The following is a 15,646-nucleotide window of genomic DNA, read 5'->3' on the forward strand; positions in this document are numbered from 1 at the left end:
CCCCTCACATCCATGGTACTACATAGGAATCATCTAGATTGTTTATGCTTGAATGGGTGTCGTTATCATAATGTTTACTTGCTAAATGTTTACGGAGTGGAGATAGATTTTATATTAGTATACTCGCCAAGGATTTAGGTTCTTGTGCCTACGTATGCCCACTTATTGAAGTGAGAAATCAGAGCCCCGTAGTTCGTGGGTACAAAAAGTTGTTTTTTTGTTGATTTTATACCTTGAAAAAGGGTTTTCGATGCGATGCCCTAAGGCTTAAACAAAAGGCTTGATGAGTTGATGTTGTTTTTATGTTTTGAAGAGAAGGTGTTATTGATTGCAGATTGCACTAAAGACTATGGATAAAGGTGAATTCCTCGAACTACCAAGCCAAACGTATTGTGTTCAAAGCATTCAGAAAAAATGTAAGAAAGCTCCATTCACATCCCTTCTTTACCACTTAAGGCTCGTGACATATAACCCTAATCGCCTCTTATTATGTTTTTGATTTTGATTTGAGAAAAGACCACTTGGCGTTGGATCAAGGGTTTGTTTATTGATTATGAAATAGTGAGTGACTGGTCTCCAATTCTACTTGTTTTCTGACACTCATTCGACACAAATTCACGAAGCCGGTAACACATTATTCTACATGTTATGTTATTTTGTTTAGTAAATTAGATGTTTGCATTTCTATTCAGTTTTGATGATTATCTTTGGTTTGTGTTATTATACTCCATTTTATAACTCCTTGTGGTAGTTTGATTGGTTTCAGCTCTAAGCAAGAATACCCAAGGACTCGCCAAGGGAATTGGACGTTCCGGGCTTGTCGGAAGAAGAAATTTGATGGTACAGTAGCCCTGACACGGCCATCTGTGTTGCCCAACACGACCTGTGTCAGGAGAAGGGAAGCCAGGTGCAAAAATAGGGAGCTGACACAGGTGCCCGTGTCAGCTGCACGGCCCGTGTCAGTAACCCTGGAAGGGGCGTGTTGGAGCCAGGGCATTAGTCATCCACCACGGTCGGTCATGTTGCCTGACACAAACAATGTTGGCTTGGACACCTCATTTTCTATTTTTTCATGTGTTTTGGCATTGTTGATCCCGGAAGGCATTATGGACATTTGCTACATCAAATATTTGATGAGTAACTATTTTGGGGACTTTTGGAGACTGAGAACGGGAACTTTTTACACGATAAAGAATTGGTATGATTGAGATTGAAGCGATCATGAGTTGCAGAGAACGGAGGTCCTTCAAGAGCGGATGTGATTGAAGATCAACGGGATTCCCTTATTCTTGTAATGTCTAAATTTTATATTGTATCTTATTTGAATAATATGAGTGGCTAAACCCTCCAATGCCAGGGGGTATCCCTGAATTGATCGTGTAATGACTCTGCATTGATAATTTCCTTAATATGATGTTTGTTTGTCAATTTCATTGTGCAATATTTTTAATGCTTTCATTATCAGAAAAATAAGGATTGTCATTTGGTTAACAATTTGCGGAATTGCAATTGTTAAGGTTTTTGCATAGTGAAACTGTAGTAGATATCACCTAGGGCTAGGGATACCCTATGGTTACCAGTTATATCTTTGTTGGTTCTATGTGTTGGCAGCAATTTTGGTAAAAACCTAGAGTATTCACAAGTTGTCACAAGTGTTGTCTTGACATAAGATAACATGTTCCTGCAGGATATTTAAAATGTGAATGTGCAGGATTTTACTGAGATGTCAGACCCGATGTTATGACATCTGTATACAGAACATTCAGTCTGAATGTTATGTATTGTGTTATTGCATTTTTTATGCTAATCTCTGTGTGATTGATGTGATGATTGAACGCGCCATTCAATAAGTAATTACAACCAGATTGACTTATTTTCTAACGAGATATAATCAGCTGTCATGAGAAGATATGAATGGAAAATAGTTTTAGGGTTTTATGATGTCCAAGCCCAGCCAAACGTTTCTATAAATAGGGCATGGAAAACCTGGTTTTACACACAAGAAATAACGAACGAAATATTGAGAGAGAATAAGGGTTTTAGTTTTGTGTGGTCGTGTGTATTGTGAGCCATTCATTCATCCATAGATGATTGAATTGGACTGACTTTTGAGTTGTAATTTGTCCACTCTAAGCTCTGAAGCATGAGTGTGTGTTTACTTGGTTGAAGCTTTTAAGCAAGATCAAGTATGTGTTCTTGAAGAGTGTCTTCTTTTCATTGTAATATTTGTTTTACATCACTGCTGTGATTGAGGAGGAGTGAGTAGGATCTCATATCTAAGAGTTCTTAGGTAGAAGTCACACGGGTAGAGATTAGGTGAAAAGAGTGTAACTTGAAGTTATTTACTGAGAGTCTTTGAACTAATTCTGTTTAATGGATTTCCTTCCTGGCTTGGTAGCCCCCAGACGTAGGCGAAATAGAAGGAGAGTCTGCAAATCTTGTGACTGCCTTGACTGGAAGATGGGGTTCTGAAGAAGACTCAAGTGATGATGAAGTAACCTTTGATGAGTTAGCCACTACCTACAGAAAGTTGTGTCACAGAAGTGAAGAAGTGTGTCAACAAGTTGAAAGTCAGAAGAAAGTGATAACAAAAATGGAGAATGAGAAGACATAACACTTGGAAACCATCTCTAAGTTGAAGACTGAAGCAGTGTTCTTGAACTCCAAACTGGATGAGATGACAAAGTATGTCAGAATGCTAAATAATGAATCTGACACCTTAGACAAAATTCTTCAGACTAGAAAAATGGCAGGAGACAAGTCTGGCCTTGGGTTCAATGAATCCAAACCTGAGTGTAGTCACACTGGTAGCAAACCAAAGATGTCACATCATGTGTCACAACATCATAAGGGAAAACAACATAAGGAAAACACCAAAGATGGAGATGTCATTACTGTGGAAAATTTGGCCACATAAAACCATTATGCTATAAGTTGTATGGCTATCCTAGTCCTTCTCATCATCAACCTAGACCCAAACATCACATCCCTATCAACAGAAAATAATGGGTTCCTAGGACTGGTGTTACTAAACTGATAGCTCACACTTCCTTCAGAGTTTCAGCCAAATAAGACTGATATTTTGATAGTGGATGCTCCAGACACATGACTGGAAGCAAAAACCTGCTAATTGATCTTCATCCTCATGCCACTTGCTATGTAACCTTTGGTGATGGAGCAAAGGGTGAAATCAAGGGAATTGGAAAGCTAAACTGCCCTGGAGTTCCTAACCTTGACAATGTCCTACTTGTCAAAGGACTGACTGCAAACCTAATCAGCATCAATCAACTATGTGACCAAGGTCTAAATGTAAACTTAACAAAAATTGAATGTCTGATTATTAATAAAGAAAATGAAGTGATCATGAAAGGAGTCAGGTCTAAGGACAACTGCTAGATGTGGAGTTCTCAAGAAACTGGTTATTCATCAATGTGTACTCTAGCCAAAGAAGAAGAAGTGAAGATATGGCATCAAAAATTGGGCCATCTGCATCTTAAAGGAATGAAGAGGATTATATCTGTTGAAGCTGTCAGAGGAATCCCAAACTTAAAGATTGATGAAGGAAGAGTTTGTGGGGAGTGTCAGATTGGAAAACAGACAAAGATGTCACATCAGAAGCTCAGACATGACACCACTTCAAGAGTGCTGGAACTTCTCCACATGGACTTGATGGGACCTATATAGGTGAAAAGTCTTGGTGGGAAAAAGTATGCCTATGTGGTGGTGGATGACTTCTCCAGATACACCTGGGTTTACAAGAATAAATCTGATGAACAAGGGGTGGTTACTAAAAATAAAGCAAGATTAGTAGAACAAGGATATACTCAAGTTGAAGGAGTTGACTTTGATGAAACATTTTCCCTTGTAGCTCGCCTTGAGTCCATTAGACTATTGCTTGGAGTGGCATGTACTTTGAAGTTTAAACTGTTCCAAATGGATGTAAAAAGTGCCTTCTTGAATGGTTACTTAAATGAGGAAGTGTATGTTGAACAACCTAAAGGGTTTATAGATCCAAATCTTCCAAAGCATGTGTATAACTTGAGGAAAGCCCTATATGGTTTGAAACAAGCTCCTAGGACTTGGTATGATAGACTCACAGTGTTTCTCATTAACAATGGATACAAGAAGGGAGGCATTGACAAGACCTTATTTGTTAAGAATGAAGGAGGAAAACTCATGGTGTCTCAAATATATGTGGATGATATTATGTTTGGTGGGATGTCAGATCAGATGGTCGAACATTTTGTTAGACAAATGCAGTCTGAATTTGAAATGAGCCTTGTTGGAGAGCTGACCTATTTTCTTGGACTACAAGTCAAGCAGATAGAAGATTCTATCTTTCTATCTCAAAGCAAATATGCCAAAAACATTGTTAAGAAGTTTGGCATGGAGAATGCAAGTCATAAAAGGACACATGCTCCTACACTTCTAAAAGTCTCCAAAGATGAAAATGGTGTTAGTGTAGATCAAAGTCTCTACAGAAGCATGACAGGGAGTCTGCTATATCTCACAGCAAGAAGACCTGACATTGCTTTTGCTATAGTTGTTTGTGCTAGATATCAAGCTGAACCAAAAGTCAGTCACATAAACCAAGTGAAAAGGACACTGAAATATGTCAATGGCACCAGTGACTATGGGATGTTGTACACTCATGGATCTGGATCTATGCTGACTGGATATTATGATGCTAACTGGGCTGGAAGTGTTGATGATAGGAAAAGCACATCAGGAGGATGTTTCTTCTTGAGGAACAACTTAATATCATGGTTTAGTAAGGAACAAAATTATGTGTCTCTGTCCACTACTGAAGTTGAATACATAGCAGCTGGAAGTAGTTGTTCTCAACTGGTTTGGATGAAACAGATGTTGACTGAATACAATGTCACACAAGATGTCATGACATTATACTGTGACAACCTGAGTGCTATAAATATTTCTAAGAATCCTATTCAGCACAGCAGGATAAAGCATATAGATATTCGTCATCATTTTATTAGAGAACTAGTGGAAGAGAAAATCATAGCCCCGGAGCATGTTGCTACTGAAATGCAGTTAGCTGATATATTTACAAAGGCTTTGGATGCTAATCAATTTGAAGGTATAAGAGGGAAATTAGGGATTTGTATCTATGAGAATTTATAGAAATTAATTTGGAGTGGAAAAGGTAATAAAAATATTGTCTGTCCACTTAAAAGAAAGTGCCCAATTTATGGTAAATCATCACCTAGTATTGGAACTTCCATCTATAGCCTTTTCACACGCAACCTCTACTCAAACATTTCCACCTTCCTTCAACTTCATTAACCTTCTCTGCTAGGGCAACAAAAACCTTTCCACAAGAACAACAAGATGTCACAACATCCTTCACCATTTGGTTCTAAAACTACCAAACCAGCGCACAAAGCTAGAACACCCTCTATGGACTTTCTTAATAAAGACATTTTGGACGTGATTCCCCTGTCTATCATTCCAGGTGATGCTCCTGGTTCATCCTCCACTGCATGCCCTACTCAAGGTAACAGTTCCAATATCCCCTTCAGCTTTACTTATACTCCTAGTTCTAAGGACGACATGCATCACACTGATCGTGTCATTAGAAATCTTGTCACAAGGATCCTCAATGAAGGACACTCTGTAAAGGGAGTTTCTACTCCTCTATCAAGAAGGGACCCCTCTCCCGAGGTTGGACCTCACAATGAGAAGGAGGATGATTCCTCTAAGTCTGAAAAAGATATAGCTGCTGAAGGATTATTCTCTTTAGAGCAAACTTTGTCTAGTAAGAAATTTGTGGTAACACCTACTGCCAATGCTTCACAGTCTAAGAAGCATGATTCTACAAGAAGGTGATTGACCTAGAAGATAAGAGTTCAGATGATGAAGTTGATAGCTTGCTTCATCACTTGAAGCCTAGTGTGGCTAAGAGGATGAAGACCAGAAAGGGTAGGTTTGTGGCTGAGATGATGACAACCAAAATTGCTAAGGAGGCTACTGCTGTAGGCCCCTCAAAGTCTTGGAGAAAAGTGGAGGTGAAGAAGAGAAAAGTAAGAGAAAGTTCTGACTCAGATGAAGATGTTGAAGAAGATGTCCCTGACATCTCCCTTGTCAAGAGGACAACTGGTAGGAAATCCCCTGCAAACGTTGTTGTTGTACACTTGGATAATATTTCCTTCCATCTTGAAGATGGAGCAGCAAAATGGAAGTTTGTAATCCAAAGAAGGGTGGTGGTGGAAAGAGAATTGGGCAAGGATGCTGTGGAGGTCAAAGAGGTCATGGACCTTATTAAAACTGTTGGATTAATGAACACTGTTTTTGGGTTAGCTCAATGTTATGAAGGACTGGTGAAAGAATTTATGGTCAACATCCCTGAGGACATTGCTGATAAAAACAACAAAGAGTTTTGTAAGGTGTTTGTTAGAGGGAAGTGTATCAATTTTTCTCCAACTGTGATTAATAAGTTTCTAGGAAGAGGAACAGAAGGTGCATGTGAACTAGAAGCCACAGACAATGAGGTCTGTAGGGAAATAACTGCAAGATAGGTCAAGGAGTGGCCTAGCAAGAAGCATCTCCCTGCTGGAAAGTTAACTATGAAATATGTTATCTTGCACAAGATAGGGTCAGCAAATTGGGTACCAACCAATCACATCTCTAAAATCTCAAATGCTCTTGGAAGGTTCATAGTTGTTGTTGGAACCAAGCTGAATTTTGATTATGGTAGATTCATGTTTGAACAAATTGTCAAACATGCTTCTACAAATGCAGTGAAGTTGCCCGTAGCTTTTCCCTCAATGATTTATGGGATCATCCTAAGCCAGCAACTTGGAATTCTGAGCACAAATGATCTTCCTAGTAGAAGGAAACCTCCTTTGTCAATTCATTACAAACTATTTGAAGGCAGTCATGTCAATGACATTGTCATGACATCTACTGCGAAGAAGCCAACCTCTCAGGGTGGTCTTATTTCTGAGCTGAAAGAAACTTGTAAGGAATTGGATACTGGGATAAGGGTGGCAAAAGCCAGGAAAGAAGCTTTGGAGGCTTTGATTGAAAGCTTAGAGCAAGGTGATAGAGATAATGTTGGACAAGCTAAGGAAACAGAAGCCCAAACCTCTAGTGAGAGGTCTGAATCTCAAGATGAATCAAGTGGCAGTTTTGGTTCTGAAGTTGATGAAGATGCAAGCTCCTCTAACTAGTTTTGTTGAAGTTGTCCCCCACTGTTCTGATGGTGTGCTGTTCTGGATGTTTTGATGGTGGTTCTTTTGGCAGTCATGTTTTGATGCCTTGATGTATTTTTTCTGGGTTCTTTTTTATTTCTCTAGATTTTTATCTCAGCTTGTTAAGCTGTGTATGTTTGTGGTTCTGTAACACCTAACAATATGCTTTGACATTCTATGTGATATTCTGCTTGACTAATAGACATTTATTTTGTCTCATTGGTCTCTTTTGGCTAAAAAGGGGGAGAAGTAGCTAAAGGAGCTGTAGCTAAAGTAACTATGCTATAAACAGATACAAATGACATATGGTGTTGTTGAAGGCGATGTTAAATGAGGAGGTGTTTGTTACAGGTGATGTTGAAGGAGATGTCTGTGTTGAGCAGACTGAGGGGGAGAAGTATGTGTTTAATATGTGTTTACTAGTTGCTATTTTAGCTAGTAATGTGTGTTTTAATACTTCTGCTGCTAAACTGCTGATGTGGTTATTATCTTGTAAACAAATGGTATGATGTATGTTTTAGCCAAAAATTGCCAAAGGGGGAGTTTGTTGGTTCTATGTGTTGGCAGCAATTTTGGTAAAACCTAGAGTGTTCACAAGTTGTCACAAGTGTTGTCTTGACATAAGATAACATGTTCCTACAGGATGTTTAAAATGTGAATATGGAGGATTTTACTGAGATGTCAGACCCGATGTCATGACATCTGTATACAGAACATTCAGTTTGAATGTTATGTATTGTGAGATTGCGTTTTTTATGCTAATCTCTGTGTGATTGATGTGATGATTGAACGCGTCATTCAATCAGTAATTACAACCAGATTGACTTATTTTCCAACGAGATATAATCAGCTATCATGAGAAGATATGAATGGAAAATAGTTTTAGCGTTTTATGATGTCCAAGCCCATCCAAACGTTTCTATAAATAGGGCATGGAAAACCTGGTTTTACACACAAGAAATAACGAACGAAATATTGAGAGAGAATAAGGGTTTTAGTCTTGTGTGGTCGTGTGTATTGTGAGCCATTCATTCATCCATAGATGATTGAATTGGACTGACTTTTGAGTTGTAATTTGTCCACTCTAAGCTCTGAAGCATGAGTGTGTGTTTACTTGGTTGAAGCTTTTAAGCAAGATCAAGTATGTGTTCTTGAAGAGTGTCTTCTTTTCATTGTAATATTTGTTTTACATCACTGCTGTGATTGAGGAGGAGTGAGTAGGATCTCATATCTAAGAGTTCTTAGGTAGAAGTCACACGGGTAGAGATTAGGTGAAAAGAGTGTAATTTGAAGTTATTTACTGAGAGTCTTTGAACTAGTTCTGTTTAATGGATTTCCTTCCTGGCTTTGTAGCCCCCAGACGTAGGTGAGTTTGCACCGAACTGGGTTAACAATTGCTTGTGTCACTTGTATTACTGCTCTTTATCTTTTATCCTGTTTATATTGTTCAGATATTAGTGTCGTGACATTACCTTCGACCTCTCATATCTGATACCAGAATTTCAATCTTGTTATTTCAAAAGGCTTGGTTTCATTTTAATCATCTAAGGACTTAAAGATTCGAATGAATGACCAAAGGTTTCCCTCTAAGGTCTTAGAGGGAACAATTTTAAGATCTGATAATTGCAATTTTGAACTGTTTAAGGAGATATACATTCAAGGTCATTACAGGAGATATTCATACACCATTCTTGGCATAATATTATAAATTGTTAAAAAGAACTATTCTGCTTTCATTTCTCATTCCATTATACAATGACTTATTACAAACCTCTCAATTATTTGTTTCGTTCAATTGAATCGCAATTTAAGCTCATATTGTTGCGCAGTCCTTGATATCGATATTTGGGAAACGTCCCTATTATTACTACATTGGCAGAATAGTACACTTGCTATTTTCCCGATCAAGTTTTTGGCGCCGTTGCCAGGGACTTCAAATATAAAGTTTAAGTTATTTCAATTGAAATTTTGTTTCTCTGCAACTAAAATTTATTTCACGTTATTTTAATAATTTATTTCGACTAATATCAACTAATTTGTGTCATATATTTGTATGTGAGATAAGGCTTCAACTGATTTTCCTTTTGACGCAGAAATCGAAAGAACTTTGCGGGCAAGACTCAGACAAGCTCGATTGGCCAGACCAGAATAAGAAGAAGAAAAACCTTCCATTCATTCAGGTTCAGATTCAGGTTCAGAGAAAGAGAGATCGAAATAATGAGGGAGAGTCCACCGTCACCAGAAAGACTGTTGGGTGACTACGGAGGTGCAAATGCACCAACCGGCAGATTAACAATTGTCAACCAACCAGTGAATATGGCTAATTTCCGATTACATCCTAGTACTATTAATCAACTTAAAAGGAATCATTTCACTAGAAAGGTAAATGAAGATGCAAACAAGCATTTGCAGAGGTTTCTGACCATGAGCAAAACTCTAAAAATTGATGGTCACACCGAAAAGGCTAAGAAGTTGAGAATGTTCCCGTTCACCTTAGCGGAAGAAGTCGAAGAATGGTCCTATTCACTACCGGCCAGTAGCATTACATCTTAGGAAGAAATGGAAAAAACCTTCCTGAATGAGTATTTTCCAACGTGGGTTTTTCTGAGGAAGAGGTATGAAATTCTGAATTTTTAGTAGAAGGACGGGGAAACTTTGGGAGACGCCTACAAGAGATCCAAGAGAGTCCTGGTAGCCTGCCCAACTCATAATATGGACCCAACAAGAAATATGCAGATGTTTGTAAATGGTCTCAAATTAAAGACCAAACGGTTGATTGATACCGCAGCCGGTGGCTCTACTAATTTCTCAACAGCCACCGGTATCAAGAAGATCATTGAAGCTATTGCTACTAATGAGCACTTGGAGTTGTATGACAAATGTCAAAGTAAACCAGAAGGGGTTATCAATTTAAAGCTAGAAACCAATAAAATCCGTATCGAAGATACTTTAGCTGCTGAAGTTGAGAAGAAGCTAAAGGCGATGAATATAGGTACCCAACAGGTGGCACAAGTTCAACCTGCTCCTATTATCTGTTGTGAGATTTGTAATGGTTCACACCAAAAGGTGTATTGTTTTGCAACTCCTTAACAAGTTGAGGAAATTAAATTTTTGAAGCAGAATAATCCCTATTCTAGCACGTACAATCCGAGTTGGAAGAATCATCCCAACTTCTCATGGAAAGACCAAAAAGGGAACGCTTCTCAACAAGGTTAATACCAAACTCAATATCAAAAACAACAACAACAACAACAACAAGCCCCTAAGAAAGCTGATTGGGGGATTGCCATTAAAAGAATGGCAACTTGTCGCTACGCGAAAAATACAGAGTCGCCATCGGTTTTTATTTATTCCAAAGGAATGGGAAAATATCGAGAAAACCCCAAAGTATGGTCATCGCAACCACGAACAGGTTCGGAAATCGGTTATGCAAGGGGAAGGTATTAGCACCCCTCACATCCATGGTACTCCATGGGAACCATCTAGGATGTTTGCGCTTACGTGTGTGTTATTTATCGAATGTTTGCTTGCCAAAGGTTTGCGGAGTAGAGGTAGATTTTAAATTAGTGTGCTCGCCAAGGAATGGATCCTCGTGCCTACGTATGCCCACTTGTTGAAGTGAGAAATCAGAGCCTTCGTAGTTCGTGGTTTTGAAATTGTTTGTGTTTGTTTAGTTGATTTTATTACCTTGAAGAAGGGTTTTCGAATGTGTCGCCCTAAGGCTCAAACAAAAGGTTTAAATGCGTTAAATTGTTTTTAAGTTTTGAAGAAAGTGTTATTGATTTCGGATTGTACTAAAGACTATGGATAAAGGTGAATACCTCAAACGGTCAAGCCAAACGTCTTGTGTTCGAAGCATTCAGAATGAGTGTAGGAAAGCTCCAGTCTCATCCCTTCTTTATCGCTTAAGGCTCGTGACGTACGATCCTAATCGCCATTTATTGTGTTTTTGAATTTGATTTGGAAAAGACCGCTTGACGTTGGATCAAGGGTTTGTTTATTGAATTTGATTTGAAAAAAAGGACCACTTGACGTTGGATCAAGGGTTTGATTATTGGTTGCGAAATGGTGAACGTTCCTAATGCCTAAGGAGTAGCTATAAAGCAATAAAAAGAAAGTAAATGCGTACATTGGAAAGGGGAGGGGGGTACATGTAAAGTACAACGGAGTGCAAAAAAAATAGTGTCAATCGAATGGAAATTAAATCTAAAATATAAGCAAGTCCTAAAACTAGGAGAGCATGCAAGATTAGCCTATATCTAAGTTTAGGGGTACAATCGTCAATTCACAATTATGGTTAATATTGAATTAAATTTCTATTTTATAAAAATCCTAGTTAAAATCAATTAAAATCTAAACTAGATCTAATATTATTTCTAAGAATATTTCTAATATTTCTAATTAAAAGTTTGAACTTAATATTGTTTAATTAACTTCTAAAATATTCTAAATCCTAAAATTATTTCTAATTGTTCTAATATTCTAATTAACTAATTCTAAAATCAATTTTTAATATTTCCACAATTAATCTCTAATCCTAAAATTATTGAATTCTAGTATTTCTAAAATTAATTAACATGTAATTAACACACAATTAACATGAAATGGGCCCTGGTGACTTGTTAGGGCAAAGCCCAACGGTGGGGGGCGTATGTGGATTAGTGGAGGCTCCAAGAGGGAAATGGACGGGCCTAGAGGCCCACAGTCCACGTGTGATACTCTGGAGAGGGGTAACGATACCAAGTATCCTCACACACATGAGGTTCAGCACACCGACGGCGGAATCGACGACGAACGGCGGTGGAAACGGCGGAGCAAGGACGACACAGCGAATCCCAAACCTCAGTGCTGAAACAACGGCGCCGTCTCTGGACGCGCAAAGCTTGACCTTCTCCAAATCGTGGCGCACCAAGCAAAGCAACACCAATTCGCAACTCAAAACCATCGTCGAACCTACCTTCTTGCTTCACCAGTTTAAATAATAAAATCTAAATGTGGAGGTTGAATCGGAAAACTCACAAAACAGGTATCGCATATTTCTGCTCTGGTTTTCGCTCGATCCTTCTTCTTGAGCTATTCTGAGAGGGCTTTGCGTCGTTGTTGTTCGATGCGTTCTTTTGGTATTGAATCAAGATGAAGCACGTCACGTCGAGCTGCCGAATCGTGATGATTGACGAATCAAGATGGTGATGACGAGTTTGATTTCGTGGAGGATCGCTTCTACTTTTTCGGTTTCGATCTTCTCTCCTCCCGTCGAGGTTCTGTCTGAATTTTGTGAAGTTGCTTAGATTTTCGCAGGCTATGGAGGATGGCGAATTGAAGACGTTGATGAGAGAGTGGCAGGTTGTGGCTTTACCCCGGTTTCGGTTTCTGTTATGAAAAGTTTATTGAAGGATGTTGAAGGTGGCTGAAGAATTGAGGTTGAAGGAATGGAAGAGAGGAAGAATATGGAAGAGAGCTCCTGAGAGAGGGAAGAATTCGTGAATTATATAGGGCTGAGTTTGATTAGAAGAAGTTAGGAAGTTTTTTAGATTTGTTATTGGATTGTGAAATTATGCAGGTTAATTTGTTATTTATGCAGTGAATTTGTTATTGAAATGGCTTACATCGTCGGCTTAACTGGCTTGTGTGTACTAGCTTATGATAGGAGCAACACTTGTGTTTGAAGCTGTTAGTTTGTGCAGGCTTCGGTAGCGGCTTTGAGTTGCTGTTGTGGATTGATGGTGTTAGAAGCATGGTTCTGCAGGTGTATAGCAGCTGGGAGTACATTTGCATTGGCTTGCATTTGGATTTGGTGTGTAGCTGCTGGCTCAGCGTGCGTTTCAAGTGCTTGTTGTTGTAGCTTTAGCAGCTTCTCACACGCACTTAAGTTGCAGCTTCTGTTTGCATTGTACTGATGTATTGCTTTTGCATCATCTTTTCTTCTCATTGCCATTTTCAAATTGCTTTTATTTTAATGTATATTAATACTAGAAAAGTAGAATTTGGATTCAGGTCATGAATGGATTAGAGTTGGATTAATTAAATGGATTTGTATTATGGATTTGAAATATTGAATTGGATATTGGTTCATGAATTTGGATTTGGATATTAATTGGATTATGGATATTAACATGAAATTTGGATTGGGTTTTGATATGGGTTAGTAATGGATTTAAACAAAAATGGTCTAATGGAAACATGAAGTTGGATATTGAAAATGAGATTGAGAAATTGGTTTTGAAAATGGATTAATGTAGATAAAAGTGATTTAGAACTAAGATGGATTAAAAATTAGAATTGGTTAATGAAAAATGAAATTGGACTTAAAATGGATATGAGTATTGGATAACGAATGTGGATTTGAAAATTGTTTAGAAAAATGGATTAATTTGGAAAATGGTTAATGGGCCAAACTTATGGGCTTAACAAAAAGAAATGAATGGGCTCAATGCAATCATGATTAAATTTCCAAAACCAATTCAACTTTTCAGTAATCAACTCGGATCATCCAACTCAACTTGAATTTCCAAAATTAATTCGAAAAAAGAACGAAATGATTTCTAAAACCGAATTTATTTTCAAAGATCAAATCTAACTTCAAAAGTTAATTTGAATTTGAAATCAACACGAAGTTATAATTAATCTGAATCATTATTAACATGATGCCAAGAGGATGCCTGCATATGGCGAACCATGCTTATTCAATGAAATGAATGAATGAGGATGATATGCAAATATTTGGGATTAGTGACCTATAAGATCAATGTGAAGGGTGTGGGCGAATTTCAGGGTATGACACAACTCATAATGTTCAATTCCAAGAAGAAACCCGAAACAATCAGAAAAACACCATCGCATCCATAAAAAATCTTGAAGTCCAGATGGGTCAAATAGCACAACAATTAGCCTCGAGTTCTCAAGCACAAGGTGCTCTACCTAGTGCAACTATGAAAAATCCTAGAGAGCATAATAATGTGAGAACCGTGACAATAACAAGTGGTATATCTCATGAAGTACTTTAGGAGATGGCTGAAGAGGAAGATCAATTGATCAAAGTGGATCTTGAGATTAAAGAAAATGAAGTTGTGATGGAAGAAGTGGTTGCACCGAAACCAGCGGTGCAAGAAAAAGTCATTGAGCCTAAGCCGGTCATTAAGCTTCCTTTTCCCACCAAAAACAAGAAAAGGGGCAACATGAGAAAAACTTTGAGAAGTTCCTAGAGTTGTTCAAGAAGCTAGAAATTAACATTCCGCTTTTGGAAACACTTGGAAAAATTCCTACTTATACCAAGTTCATGAAGGATATCATTTCTAAGAGGCCTGCCATCGACACCAACCCGATTATTCTAAGCGAAACTTGTAGTGCTATTTTGTAGGGTATGAAGATCCCAATGAAGAAGAAAGATCGAGGAGCGGTCACTATTCCTTATACCATTGGAGATAGGTCATTCAAAAAGGCTCTTATATATCTAGGAGCAAGTGTGAGTCTCATGCCATTATCCATTTACAAGAAGCTTGGTATAAGGGTTGTGCAAGATACCAGGATGACACTCCAATTCGCCGATCATTCGGTTAAGAAACCTTATGGTATTGTTGAAGATGTTCTAGTGAAAATTGACAAGTTTGTATTCCCGGTGGATTTCGTGATTCTAGAAATGCTTGAAGATGAAGAGATCCCTCTCATTATTGGGAGACCCTTTTTAGAGACGGGAAGATGCTTGATCAACATAGAAGAAGGGACTATGATGTTGAAGGTTTATAATGAGGAATTAAAGATTGATGTTTGAAACACCATGAAATAAAAAGGTGATATTTGCACCAGTCATACTATAGAGGTTCTGGATCAAGTGATGACGTATGATAGTCCTTTGAATGCACCACAGTTACCTTTGGAAAGAGTGTTGAGTTTGTCCATTTTCGACAGTGATAAAGAAATGGACAACGGGGAATCTGAAGTGCTGGCCATGATGGATGCACAACCCCCTTGGAAAGGATCTCGACCACACCGGTGGGAAGAATTACGATTACCTCAAACAAGTGAGGAGGATAAAGAGCCCAAGAAGGGAACGGAGTTGAAACAACTTCCTGAAAATCTCAAATATGTCTTTCTCGATTCTGAAGGTAAATGCCCAGCTATAATAAATTCGAGTCTCAAGAATATCCAAGAAGAGAAGCTCATCCAAGTCCTAAAAAAATACAAAAATGTTATTGGATGGGCAATTGAGGATTTGAAAGGTATTAGCCCTATGGTGTGCATGCATAAATTCTCAGGGAAGACGACCACAAACCGGTGGTCTAACCGTAGAGAAGACTCAACCCAACAATGAAAGAAGTAGTTCGAAAATAAATGGTGAAATTGTTAGACGCGGGTCTTATATATCCTATTTCTGACAGCCCTTGGCTGAGTCCGATGCATGTGGTCCCAAAAAAGGGAGGGACCATCGTCATAAGAAA

At 38.3% G+C, this 15,646-nt stretch overlaps 1 long non-coding RNA gene across 1 annotated transcript; it reads left to right on the forward strand.

The window, feature by feature from the left end:
* Positions 1-11,361: 11,361 nt before the first annotated feature.
* LOC127128094 (uncharacterized) lies at positions 11,362-13,299 on the forward strand. The gene is made up of 2 exons (XR_007805674.1): positions 11,362-12,771; positions 12,896-13,299. It is a non-coding gene; the product is annotated as an uncharacterized LOC127128094 (long non-coding RNA).
* The last annotated feature ends 2,347 nt before the right edge of the window (positions 13,300-15,646 follow it).

Source organism: Lathyrus oleraceus, chromosome 3, assembly GCF_024323335.1.
Source record: "Lathyrus oleraceus cultivar Zhongwan6 chromosome 3, CAAS_Psat_ZW6_1.0, whole genome shotgun sequence".
Lineage (NCBI taxonomy): Eukaryota > Viridiplantae > Streptophyta > Magnoliopsida > Fabales > Fabaceae > Lathyrus > Lathyrus oleraceus.